Source organism: Varroa destructor, unplaced genomic scaffold, assembly GCF_002443255.2.
Source record: "Varroa destructor unplaced genomic scaffold, Vdes_3.0 BEIS01000003.1, whole genome shotgun sequence".
In the NCBI taxonomy this organism is placed as follows: domain Eukaryota; kingdom Metazoa; phylum Arthropoda; class Arachnida; order Mesostigmata; family Varroidae; genus Varroa; species Varroa destructor.
The window spans coordinates 46,747,678-46,761,118 of record NW_019211456.1 but is presented as its reverse complement, the minus strand read 5'-3'; the positions used below and the strand labels follow the sequence as shown (position 1 = coordinate 46,761,118).

The following is a 13,441-nucleotide window of genomic DNA, read 5'->3' as shown; positions in this document are numbered from 1 at the left end:
AGAGCAGAGCAACACAACTTTTCGACTACGTTATGGAACTTATTTACCAGGAGTGCATTTTGATGTCTTACAACTTTTTTTATATGCCTTAACGTTGACAAGTGTATTCATTGGTATATTGAAGTTTGACCTATTGCCATTCCACGGCCGCACTTATCCGGCCAGATGTCCTTATCCTTTGGCAGGTGTCCTCTAGTGCTTGCTACGTCCGACTGTGCAGACCTCCTCGCAATCTTCTCGTGCGTGTGTCGTACGAAATTTCATTGAATCAAAAGCCGATTAGCGGCTCGTACTACTTCCGGCTCTTAACGCGAATGAGGGTGTTTTGCACGAGCCATGAGGTTTTGAGATCTATCTTGTTGTCGCGGTAGTACTTGTGGTGATCCCGTCTATTCCCTTCACTTTTTAGCGTCTAACACCTTTCTCCAGCGGTAGATTTACAGGGTCATTGCCGACGGGGTAGAAGGAGACCTACTTTTACTGCCTTCTTTCGTCACCAGCACACTTAGCACACGCGCACGAACGCACGTACCCTATTCCAAATGTCCCTATCCGGAAAATACTGTGCTATCAGACGGTGAACAGTTTATAACCCACACGATTCTGATGAGTCCAAAAAATGTTTCAATTGCCCGTGAAAGTGCGGGTCGCCATTACGTTGAGCCAAAGCGGTAAAGGATACTTTAGCAAAGTATCCTTTACCGCTAAGAACCCATCTGCTTTCGAAGCTACTTGCAGTCCATAGATTACTCTGGTCCACCGCTGGCTTGCCAGTAGATGCATCGGCATTTTTGTAGAGATTTGAGGTGACCACGCCCGTACACTGCTCCTATTATGCAGCACCAGCACAGTTTCGCACTGCTTACACAAGAAATTTACGTAAACTCTGATTTCAGAGTATGAAGTAACCCTCGCTGTCGTGAGTTAGTTACGAAAATGTATTGAAAAGCTAAGTAACTTGGAAAAAATGACGCCATCGCTTGGCCTTGTTTTGCCGGGCGACAGCAGTATGATACTTTACGTTGTGAATGGGTTCTGGATGCCCTACTCATCATTCGACCCGTGCAATTTCCTGGGACTATTTGCTTTATGTTAGGAAATGGGTGAATCGATTAATATTACTATTCGTTATGTCCTTATTTCGTCTAGTGGCGATGGTAACGTAGTTGTTCGGTTAACATAAACTACGCAGGCCAAGCTGCAACAAATTATTGCTAATGCTGTCAATGTGATTTGTTTTGGGTAAACAACGACCTGAATGTAGGCACAAATGGATAATCTTTGATCTACAATAACGATGTATGCAATATAGGCTGTAGTCAGTGCTTTACGGAAGCGTTTACCTCGTCTCTTCATGTCATGGCAGGGCTTCGATTGGAGCTCAGCGGTTCTTTTCGTTAAGTGTATTTAGCCACGGTCCATTATTCCTCATTTGGTCATCGCAGCGCTTCTTAACCGGATAAACATTAGGCCGAAGTTTTTGTTAGCCCGGTAATCAGCAGCTCACCATGGTGTACCTAAACGACCGTTGGAAACTACATGCTATGAGATTTTAATAGCGTGATGGAGAAAGTTGTGCGTTACGGTTACGGACACAAATTATTGTTAAATCTATAGTGTACTTCAGGTCAAACTGCGCACAGGTTAGTAGAAGGGAGCATCACGATTATCAAAATATTTTCACAATATTTCAGGCGTTCCGACAATCAGTTTAATGCCGCATAATGATAAAAAAGGGCACGATGGCAGTAACCCTTGTAGAATAATGAGATATTTTAGAAAATTTATTGTTTTCTTCCTACAATAGGGTTTTTGTATTTGTTAGTAAAAAATAGTGAAAAACTATATTTAACGATATAGCAATGATTAGCATTAATTAATCGAGCGAATTTCATTCGTTTTAGAAATATACAATTCAAAAGCAGAACAGTCGTGAATCTATACGGCTGTCGCTTCCATCTGAGGCTAGAAGTGAGAGAAAGAAAGTCTGAATGACTTTCTTTCCGAAGCGCTCTGTACTGCGACCATGCAAGAGTCAAGCATTCGACTGCTGTTCTATCGCCTCCTTACCAAACGAATGGGTTTCGTCGTTACCTACAAATACAGACGATCCAATTATAATAGACACTACCTTCCGTGATTGTTAGCGGCTATTTTGCAACAAAATTTGCATACTCGAATATTGCCAAGGTTTCACTGCGATCTTCACGTTAGTTCTCTTACGGCATCCCGTATGCATCCACTGTCTCCGTGAGGGGCTTCCGCTGTCTGTATCCTGACGGGCGACGTTACCTTCGGCCACCTCGACGTCCTTCTAATCTACGGAGCATTGTTCAATGTACTGTTCTCTCCCTGACCTTTTTTCTATTTTGATATTTCAAAAAGCAAAAGTGCTCGTTATCGAATAGGTGCCCAGGTTAAAGAGGACTCGAAATTCCGTCTATTGTTTGGAACCCGCCGCCGCCGCCGCCACTACTAGCGCCGTTGAGTATTTGGTTAAAAGCAATGCTTTTTCGCAGGATTTATCCACGGAATCTTACTGCACATCTATTCTAAGTAAATGGTTTTGACACACATGCTGTTTCACTCGGACTAGGTATACGAGGGTTAGCCATGTAAAGGATGGCACGGTCTAAGTAGCTGCTGTCATTATTTTAATACAGTGCCTTAAGAATTGTAACGGACATTCAATGCTCTTAATGCTGCTTCAGATATCAATATTGATTCAAATGATGATCAGATACAAATGGTGCTCGGATAATAACCGGGACATGTTTATAGATAAAAATAAAACACTATTAATCATGCAACTTCTACTACTGTTAAATTGCCAAACGAATCTAGTTTAAGAAACTCTGATTGACTACAGTAAAAATTAAGTGTGTATAAGGTTGATTTATTTTTTTTGTGAGCCTATTGCTTGATTGTCCTGATCATGTCAATCTATCAATAGACTATTAGATCTTACGTTTAGTCACGTCTAGTCTCGTGTTGCAAGGATACATCGAGAATCTTCTCTATGAATCTTTTGGCTTCTTCTCAGATCTGACGATTAGAACGTGCGTCAATGCGATGACCTTTAGCTAGTGCAAATAGGTGATATATGTCACTATTGTATTTATAGCGTCAACCGCGCGTCATCGTCAATTTGTTTGAGGCACTTTCAGTGGTCTCATTGGGTAAGTAGAAGAAAAGTGTATTCTATCTCTCTGAAGTTGAGGTTAAATTCAGTATCACGCTATTCTTCAACCATAATAGAAGATTTCTATACAATTGTATTGCAAAACTAAAAAACCCGAGTGTGATTTATTCAAAATTCAGTATTTATTTATTATTCCAGTATTTAACGTTTAACTATTTTATCCTGAATGTGGAAAAAGCGAGCCGCTTTTTTCGAAACGTGCAAGAGCTCAATCCACGTAGCGCTGTTCACTCACGCATATCTCTATAGCTTATGCCATTTACCTTGACCGATGCTTTTGCGTTTCGGGGTACAATGACGCTTCAACGTTCCGGCGTCTTATTAATAAGACTATTTCTTTCAACGAACTCAATCACATGTTAAAGACTTATTTAATATTTTTCTGTACTATTTTGCTTTAATCAGAGCTACAAAACACTAACATTTCTGTGCTAGCAGACCAATGCGCCTGAAAGGCATTTTAGACCAAGCTCAATTTTCCGCCGCTGAAAAACAGACGGAGCCTGAGAGTTTGGTCCTGCAAGTTTAGTGCTACTATAGAGCACTTGTAACTGATGTAATCCATTTCAATTGTATGTAAAGCTTTTTTATTCTAAGAACGGCTCTGATTAGGGGTCAGCAAAAGGGGTCTGTTTATCATTTGGGTGATAAACGTAAAAGATTCGGCGATGTGTTTGTCCGCGTTAACTTTGTTCTTCTCTTTTAACAATGAGTTGTCTTTTCTATTTGCTGCCTATCTACTTGCGCAGGACTAACAAGAACTAGAAATCCTTACACTACGATGCTGCCTCGACGATACAGTTTACGAACGCAAACATCCGCCCACAAAACGAACTTGCCCGATGCACAGAAAAGCAAGTGTGCAGGAAACACCGAGTAAAGGCATAACACATATGGTCTAAGTTTTTCTTGCCAAGTACAGGATATCAACAGGCAACCTTGTGGACCAGTCAGGATTGCATTAAGCGTTATATTTATTATTACTTTCGCTGCTCTGTGCAGTCAGCGCACCTCGTCGTTTCGTAACCTTTTCTTTGACCAACTTTTTCACGGCTCCGGATAGTTAAGAAGGAACTCTTCCTCGTTGAAAACGTATCATAATATATGTATATAATTATAATAAAGTTAAAATAGCATCACGACTTAAGAGAAAACCCTATAAACATCAATATAATTTATGTTAGCGAATTGTTCGTATTCGCACAGCAGTGAACGTTACTTAACAGGCTTACTAAATGCACCATCACCGTTATTTGGGTGCCCCTAGAAAGCGATCATCTAGTATAATTTTATCTACCGAGATTTATTATTATGAACTCTCAGATGTCTCTGTCACAGTTTCTGTCAGATTTTGTGTAGTGAATTTTGAAGCCCATGAGTTGATTTAAAATTTCTATGGCCTGTTTGTATCAACGAAGTTTTTTAAACAAATCGCAAGTTGTGAGCGTTAATAGCCGTGAGTATAATAGTCGTACAAACCGCTGAAAGTATCTGGACTCTAATTTTGCAGAAGGGACCATAGCGACTTTTAGCATCGTTTGGACATCAGTGTAAGCTTAGAAATGCAAGAATTAATTGCCTCATATCTATGTGGCCTTGATTTAGGTAACTATATATTCGTAGCAGTAAATGTAATCCGCTATAAACAATGCGCATCCTCCTAGTTTAGCGACGAGCTTTGAGACGAGTAAGGAAAAACAAGTTGTTTAGCGGACTGGCACTGATACATCGGTTTTGCGTTGTCAAAATTCAACCCGTATTATATATGTAGGAAAAAGCCATGGCTTTTCATCCATTTAGCTGAGTATTCTGTTAACGAAATAGCTCGTATTAGAATTATTCACGCAACTTCCTAATAGATCTAATTGAAGGATAGTCGGTGAGGGGCTCGCTTAATTCAATCAAGCCGAACGTAGCCTGTGCATGTACAAAATACACACGACATTTTGGATGATAGTGAGAAGTTTTAACTTTTATTGTATGGAGAAATATAAATGAACGAACGATTCAGCGCAGTATCAGTAAATGTCTGTTTGCTTCCATGACCGTAACTGACATGGCAGCGAATGTAACTTGGCAGGATACACCCTTGCAGAATTGGCCAGTAATATTTCATTTGATAGAGTATACTGTATCCTATACAGTATACTCTATCAAACTACAACAAACTAGTTACTCTATCTGTATACTGTACAGTGTACAGGTAGAGTAACTAGTTAAGCCTGACATGATGGAATAACATGTATACGTGCGTCTCTCTATAGCGCCTATAGTTAACACTATACAAATAGTTTATTAATAAACGACGCAAGTTACGTTAGGTAGTTAGTGACGAAGAGATACTGCTATTGAATCTACAGCGGCAATCACCGCACGGTGGTGCGGCCCCTTTTTTTCCGGCCTTCACTTCACAGTGAGTCATTTGAAGGCGGACCATGCACTATTACTCGGTGTATTTTGTTGTTATCATAAGTCTGAGCAACAGCAACGTTGACGCACCAAACAGAAAGGACATCTGGAAATACTCCCACACATTCAAACGCCGTTGCCCGCACCGTTCACCCAAGCACAGCTTAAGTACGTCCGCGTTCTTCGTTGAAGACAGGTAGCGCCATACACGTACAGTATGTACTACAGGAAACACACGTTTCTTCGAAGTTATCAATCACTAATGCACCGATGACTTCGTTTCATTGAGGGGTTTTCGATTTGCTGATATAGTACTGTGTATTCATGCAAGAACATTCGCTAATGCTAGCATGTGTGTTTATAATATATTTGTTAAGTCCGCTGTCGATGCGTTTTTGTTTGCAACGGAAAACTTAGATCGTAAAAAGACGTACTACCACTCGTACTAAGCGCTTAATACTCGCGGTAGCGGTAGTGATGCTATCCTCGTACTCTCTACTATCGTCATAGAACGCCAAGTAGCCGTCTCCCTTAATTAGCATACTGAGCCAATAAGGCATTTTGTATATTTTTGCGCCTATCAGAAAAAAAACCTTGGTTTTTAGAAGAACACCTATTTGAGGTAGACAGAAAAATCGACGTCCGCTGCTGGACGACAGGACTGCAAATTAACAGATAAATATTATTTGTAACGCGTTTAATCTTCTTGTCCACGCATAGTAGGATATCTCTATTCGAATAAACGACGAATATTACAATGTGGAAATTTGACCAGCTGTGTGGTGCTAAACCGTAAAACCACCAATAAAGTACCCGCCACTAAAAATTAGCAGACGATTTTGGGGTAGTCTTGTCGATTTCATCAAAGCGGAAGCGCATGAGATTTATATCCTATGTGATAACGTATTGATCAGTAAGTGAGTGCAAACGTTCCTCTAACGATATAAATATGTAAAGTTTGATGGATTTTGTTATTGGATGGAGTTTGTTGTTGATGGAGAGCTAGTTTATACATTCGACATCTTATAGCCAGAGTAATCGTACTGATCTATCTCAGTTTGGTGGCAGAAATGTTAAGTGCCATCAGTTGTCAATTCTGTGGTATGCTTCGAAATTTTTCGAAATTTGTATTCACTATTTCACGCTATAATCGATGAAAGGGAAAAAATGTTTGCTTGCAAAAATCATAGGATTCTGTTGGTACAGAATCATATCATTTTTCACAGCTATAGCGCTCCTGTCAACAGAATGGCTAATCAATCGCTGATATTGCAGAAGCCTTTAATGCGATTCGTTCGGTCTGCGTACCTAAAACAAACTCTTTTTATTCTAATAGCTATTGGCTCGAGCCCTGTCTAGCGATAGCGGTTCTTTCCGAGGTGTATGGTATACTGCCCTGGAGCAAACGAGATTGCGGGCTTCTGCTTTCCACCATGTCATTGTCTAGTTTCAGCTAATTTCACCTTCGTGTATGCGCTACAAGGGAAGCAGGTAACACCCTCGTAAACGTCCTAATGCTCGACTTCGCTTCGTGAAAGGCTCTCATAACACACGAACCTACCGAACTATAGTCTTTAGACCTTCACACTCAGACTGACCGAAGTTGTATAACCTTTATTACTCAGTACATCTTTTTTTCTCATTCTGTTACTGGCACTCGAGCTGCCGCTACCACTGTCGCCGCCATGACCAGCACCTGCAAAGTGATACGGAAAAGTTACAACGACTGTGGCTAACTATGCAGCGTGTAGATCTGGTACACAAACAATGTTGTCGCTCACTTTCCGGGAGACAGGTATTACATACATACATGGTGCATGTTTATAAACTCCTGTTTTACAGAGACGCGGTGGAAAGGCGACTGTCAAATGAATTGCGATCGCCCCCCCCCCACCGGCAGAAGACGAAGACCTCGCAGAGAACAAAAGCCTGCCAGACTATGAAATACGGCCAAAGCTGTGGCGCATCTTAGTAACAATTTATGTTAGATCCCGGAGTTGTCGTGTTATTTGTGTCGTTAGCGTTGAGTCCCTGCACTTTTATGACGAAAACGAAATGAGCAGTTTTTGGTTTCTTTATTTCTAGCTAAGCTCAATTTATGTAGTGACAGCAAAATAGAAATGTAGATCAAGAAGATCGTCGTATATCCTACACAAACTCCGCCAGTATTTAGATACATAGCACTATACATACGTTATAAACGTAGGCACTATATACATATCTAGATGTACGAGTTTATACACACAATACAATGATTGTAGATCGTCTGTTTACTACGCGGGATCTTTTCAGATCTATCTGGGTTCCTGAGCCTGTCATTCTTTCTGCAAATACTATGGCATCTACGCGTGTGGGAATATTTCCTCATCTCTGTTCCGTTTTTGTCTCCTTTTTTAGCTTTGGCTTCCCGTACTTGTCAGAAGCTAAGCGATATTTTCAAGGACAAAAAGCGTATCCATTGTTTAGTGGTGCATCTACTCAACAGCCTGGGCGCGACAGGCAACTGCGGTGGCTCGGTGAGCGCGCGAGTCATTGGCTCGGGCTTGCAGAAATGTCATCGATGTCATATTGACGGACTGCGAACGCTCAAAGGGAGCAAGAAATAGAGATAGTGACATTTCCCTACTACACTTTTCCCGAACTCGAAAAATGGTGGCTGCCATCGCGTGGACTAGTTCACCAAATGACGACTGGTGATCGGTTGTCCTTATTCCATTGCGCTGCCCCTTGTACCTTTCTTCGCATCACATAACGTAGCAATAATTGGCTAGAGACGACTCCCTGGGCCGGCCAAGAAATGCAGCAGAGCTGTTGGCCGGAAGTGATATATCATGACCGAGGGCAGACGACAAACCAGATTGACAAGACCGGAAATGATTACACCTACCAGTAGGAACACGATTTCTAAGATGACTAAAAAGAAGGAGAGAAAGCGCGTATTTAAGCTATTTTTATGTAGTAGCCAAGTATAGTATATACTAAAGGGCATCACCACAAAATGCGTCACAACTATATTTCGATAACATCGCGTGGATAGAGAGTTGGTAGGGGTATGTTGCGTTACGTGTGTTTAGCAGCGTTGATGAACAGACAGGTGCAGTACTGACAGGTAAACATATGTCTAAATGTTACTGTAAATATATCACGATCACTACCGGTCTTCAGATAATGATGATATCCACTGGGGTACGGTATAACCAATCCAGAGTTCAGTCGAACTATAGGCACTGATAATTGCCTAGCTTCGGTACAGACTAGGGTATGGTATAGGACTGACCATACGTAAGATCTGAATGAAAACTGTTCAAGATAATTATCAGACGAAAGAATAGAAGCATTCTCGTAGTAAGAAACCTTAGGTCCTTTGCATATATAACTTTCTGAAGACGATTGATGCGAGTGAAGAATGTCAGTGATTTTTTTTTCTTTACCTCGCCTGGATATGGATACTCATAGACTTGCGCTTGCCACAAGTAAGTCAATCCGGACATTTCATTTTATAGTATCACCTCATTCTTTGTGCCATGCGTCAATACTGCCATTAAGAAATACATGATAATCACAATGTCTAATAATAACTTTGGTGAACATTTTTAGCTACGGGGTGCACCTGTACAAATGAATTGGGAAAGTCTAATTGTCAGCCTGATGGCTGTAATTTTTCCCACGATATACCTCATCACCAGGGCAGTCGATTGTTATACGGTAGATATAAGGCTTTAGCAAGGCATTTTAATGATGGTTTTCAACTCCTTTTTCTTACATATCTCCGAAAATTTATCGTATGAGAGATAGGTTCTCATCGACGAAAACCACTGCATTCAATCAAAACGAAAAGTTAGGCGCAAGTACGGTGTACTTCGTTCGATAATTACATGCAACGTTCCTGCTCGCGTCGTAACTTTTTGCAAAATTTTTCATATTAATTGAAGCATTGTAAAAACTAAAAATTACGACAACAAAAAAACGTCAGTTTTATCTTTCCGGCCTTCTCATAAAGACACCAGATCAGATCTGAAACTGAATAGCAAGCCGGGTCTTACTCAGAACGTCAGATTCTCTCTTCTTGAAGGCCTGAAAAATTTCTGTTATGCGACGTCGGGTCAATATGGCTTTTGTGAAGTTAATGACAGAGTGAGTTTATCGGGGGGGGCACTATGAAAGCATGGCTAATAATTTAGCAAACGTATGGCACTGCTAAGGCCTGCGTGTGTAAACATCTGCATTAATAGGGTCTATACTTGATAGGGTAGCTTAGCTTAGACCGAAGGTGCGACGTATAACATACGCGCTCATGATCCATATAATCTGATGCTCTTAATAGATTACAGACGTTCAATCTATCACCGATGATGACACACCTGTGCGTATCGAACTGTTTCGCTGAAGACAGAAAGTACCTTCAAAAAACATTAGCGGCTGTTCTACATTGGCTTGCATTGTGCTTTTGTTATACAAGGAGGTGGCAGTTTTTCTAGGTTAGGTTTCAGGTCTCAAACAGCCGAAGTTGTGACGCAGTCTACAGTGTACAGTCAGGTGGGAAACGCAACCTGGATAACAATGGCCTAGTATCACATGTCGATGATAGCTGTTCAACAAATGCAAGCTTAAAAGCTATCGTAGGCAGTGCTATTAGTTGAAGACTATCTACTCGGCGTCCTGGGTTGACCCACCGCGCTAAACATCTCTCAAATGACTATTTGACACAATTTAAGCTAATACCACGAGATACCACCTCAACCTTTACCACTATAGAATCCCCTACAGAGGTGGGCCCCTATAGAGCGAGCAGTAGCTTATCGTATTTTTAAATAGGTCACTACTTCAAATCCCGTCGACTACAGACTCTATGCAACCTCTGTTAATAACGGAAATCATTAATAACATTTCAAAATGGTGGCAACGGAGTGATAAGTTGATATCTGCGGCTAAATCTGCATCGCTCTGTACTGCAGACAAAACACAAGAACGTCGATTCGATAATACGCTTCTATTAATTACCATATCGATCAAGAAATTGCTATCGAAATGATGACAGAGTTTAACTTCAAGTTACAGACGATTTCATAACTCATTCAATCAGCATTCGTGTTGTAGACTGCTTTTCACAGTTTCCACTCGCGAATACAGTCGTCACAATAAGACTAAATACGACCCATATTTTTGGGTTAGTTGTCCTCGAACATATCTGTTGTGCCCTATGGAGACTCTTCCTTAGCGAGAACATCGAAGCTGTAAAAAGGATTTAGAAGTATTTTCCTTAAAAAAGTGGCAGATTAGAGCAATATTGACAAAGGCAAAGCATCAATTTAAAACATTTGTAACCTATCTGATGCCGTAGAATCGCGTCTGTGTCGCACAATGTTTATATCAAGCTACGCCAACAAAGATTTAAGCATACAAAAAAACAGACAGTACATCTCAAAAGCGGGACAGATATCTAGGCTCTCTGTCACAAAAGTAGGCAAGCTACGTGATATACTTCTGTGGCCTAACAAGGTACATGTGAGTAACTACGCAATAATAATCATACTTAACGCATTACATAACAATAAATCCGCTTTTACTATATGATGAACACGCGTTATCTACAGCTTTGGAATATTCCACGGACAAGCTTCAAGAACTGGAAAGAATGACCCTCCGATAAAATTAGTAATTCACGACGATAAACTTGTAACATTTAGGCAACTTATAAGTTGACTGACTCATTTTCGAGCCGCACATCGTTCTACAACAAATTTCTCTAAATGCAAGTAAACGACGAATTGGCACTGTGTTCCAATGTGCTCCGAGTGTCGAACGAATTCAGACGATTAACCTATCTCATTTAACGATTAACTTATCAAAGATTTACGCAAGTTTTCCATTGCCTTTTATGTTCAACGATGATAATTTAGAAGGACATTCTGTAGGACGCGTCCTTCGTTGGGCTGCCACACATTGGGCATTATCGCGTAAGCTTACTGGCTAAGGAAAACCACCAAAGCTCTCGAACCTAGTCGACAACAGGTTCAACCGAATAGCTCTTCTCAAGATACGATACGATACACAACAGACCCTATTCCGTTCGTTCCCCCTAGGCTGGGAATATGTTTACTAAACAAGGTGCTTGGACTGCAATTTCTTTACTTCTCAAAGCTACAATGACGACCAAGACAAAGCCTGCTGAGAGAAAGGGTTTCGTTCATGAGTGAACGGCGATGCCGTGTTAGGCCTGTCGTTTTTCCGGACTAATGAAGTGAGCTGTTGAAGGCAAGCAATGTCATCGACAGACTGGATCTATTCGATAGCTGTATTTTCCCTTTACATGATTTTAGCAGACGAGTTTCAGCCAATGGATTTCATCGAATAACTTTTCTATATCGAACTAGGTTATTCGAGTGAAGAAGGCAACCTTTCGCAATGTCCCCCTTCGAAATTAAGCAGAGCTGTAAGAGATTATCACGTACAACGGGATCAGTTATTATAAGCATCGACTTATATGTACGATGTGTAAGTAATGTGTGCACATTATGCTGGAACGATTTACGAAGTTCAGTCATCGATCGTCATCGATCGTATGTTCTAACAATAAAGATTGCCCTTGTAGTTTTAAAGATCTATCCGCTATGACTGCTGCACCAACTGCCAGCGATGATAAACGCGTTAGGGACCGTGTGATTGGAGGGTTGCTGTCACCGCGTTAGTGCCAAATACATATTTTACACCTTTTATCACTCTTACCGCTCGAAATACCACGCTTGAGGTCTCTATGGCTTGCTCATATAATCCACAAAATGGCCAAGGGCTGTGTTTCTTTATTCTGTGTGTATTTAGTGTTCAAATGACAGATTCAGGAATGACTCGTGCGATAGATGTTTACCCAAACCCGCCTTGTGTGAATTCGCAGACTAAACGCGACGCGGCTATTAAAAGAGTTCAGATGAACGCGTATCATTCTGAACTCTTGAGACTTACGCCTTTAGGCCTTGTGGTGCAGTTAGTTTCATTCTTTTGAAACAGTTATTATACAATAAGATACTAGACATATAGGATCTTTGTGGAAAACTTGACATTGAACTTGAACTTTCAATGATTAGTTGAGAAGTGATAGTTTGCCAATTTTATAAATTTGACCCGACATCATTAACGGCGTCTTAAATCACCCTAACTCAGACAACGAAAAAGTAGTTTATGAAGCTGATGCTGCATACCAGTACGTTCGACTCACGATACACCTAATACAATATATAATGATAATAACAACAATATTAACGATATAATTAACTTGAAAAAATCACACTGTTTTGTTTTTATCTAGTAATTTTATTGCTGCAACGATAGAAGTTCGGTCGCCTAGTGCGAACACAAGTATTACTTTTACCAGTTAGATTTTTTTATAATCCTATTCGAAGGATATGATACAGGATGTCATACATACCATTTGGCATGCAAGTTGTCCACAAATGTTAACTTGACAAAGAAATTATGATTCACACCAAAAAACTGACAAATAGTAATCAAAATGATCCTTTGATAATCTGTCCTATGGCCAGCTGGCTGCAAAGTTTAAAAGCCTGAGGGAACCGCGTAGAGATGAAGGATTTTACAGAAAAATACCTTGCATTTTGGTTAGGTCAGTGACTACGATACCGGCACCGAACTACTATCCTTTGCAAGCAGATAGGTCATTCTAATGTTACTTAGAGTTTTATTCAGTTTCATTACTTAAATATAGTGTGCTGGCCTCTTATGATATATCTTTTCTATCAGGAAGTGCGAGCCATTTGCAGCGTATTGATTCACTCAAGCTTAATTTTCCACCTTTCGTTTAGGCGGAGTTATCCT

At 40.6% G+C, this 13,441-nt stretch overlaps 1 long non-coding RNA gene across 3 annotated transcripts; it reads left to right on the top strand.

Annotated features, from left to right (window-relative positions):
• The first annotated feature begins 1,513 nt into the window (after nt 1–1,513).
• On the top strand, nt 1,514–13,393 carry LOC111248179 (uncharacterized). Of its 3 annotated transcripts, none has more exons than XR_015324012.1 (6): nt 1,514–1,643; nt 1,905–2,556; nt 3,044–3,179; nt 3,952–6,524; nt 6,948–7,406; nt 8,009–13,393. It is a non-coding gene; the product is annotated as an uncharacterized LOC111248179 (long non-coding RNA). The 3 variants fall into 3 exon arrangements; XR_015324013.1 differs by having other exon boundaries at nt 3,952–6,528; nt 6,948–7,367; XR_002672441.2 differs by lacking the exon at nt 1,514–1,643 and having other exon boundaries at nt 2,427–2,556; nt 3,952–6,528.
• Nucleotides 13,394–13,441: the final 48 nt, after the last annotated feature.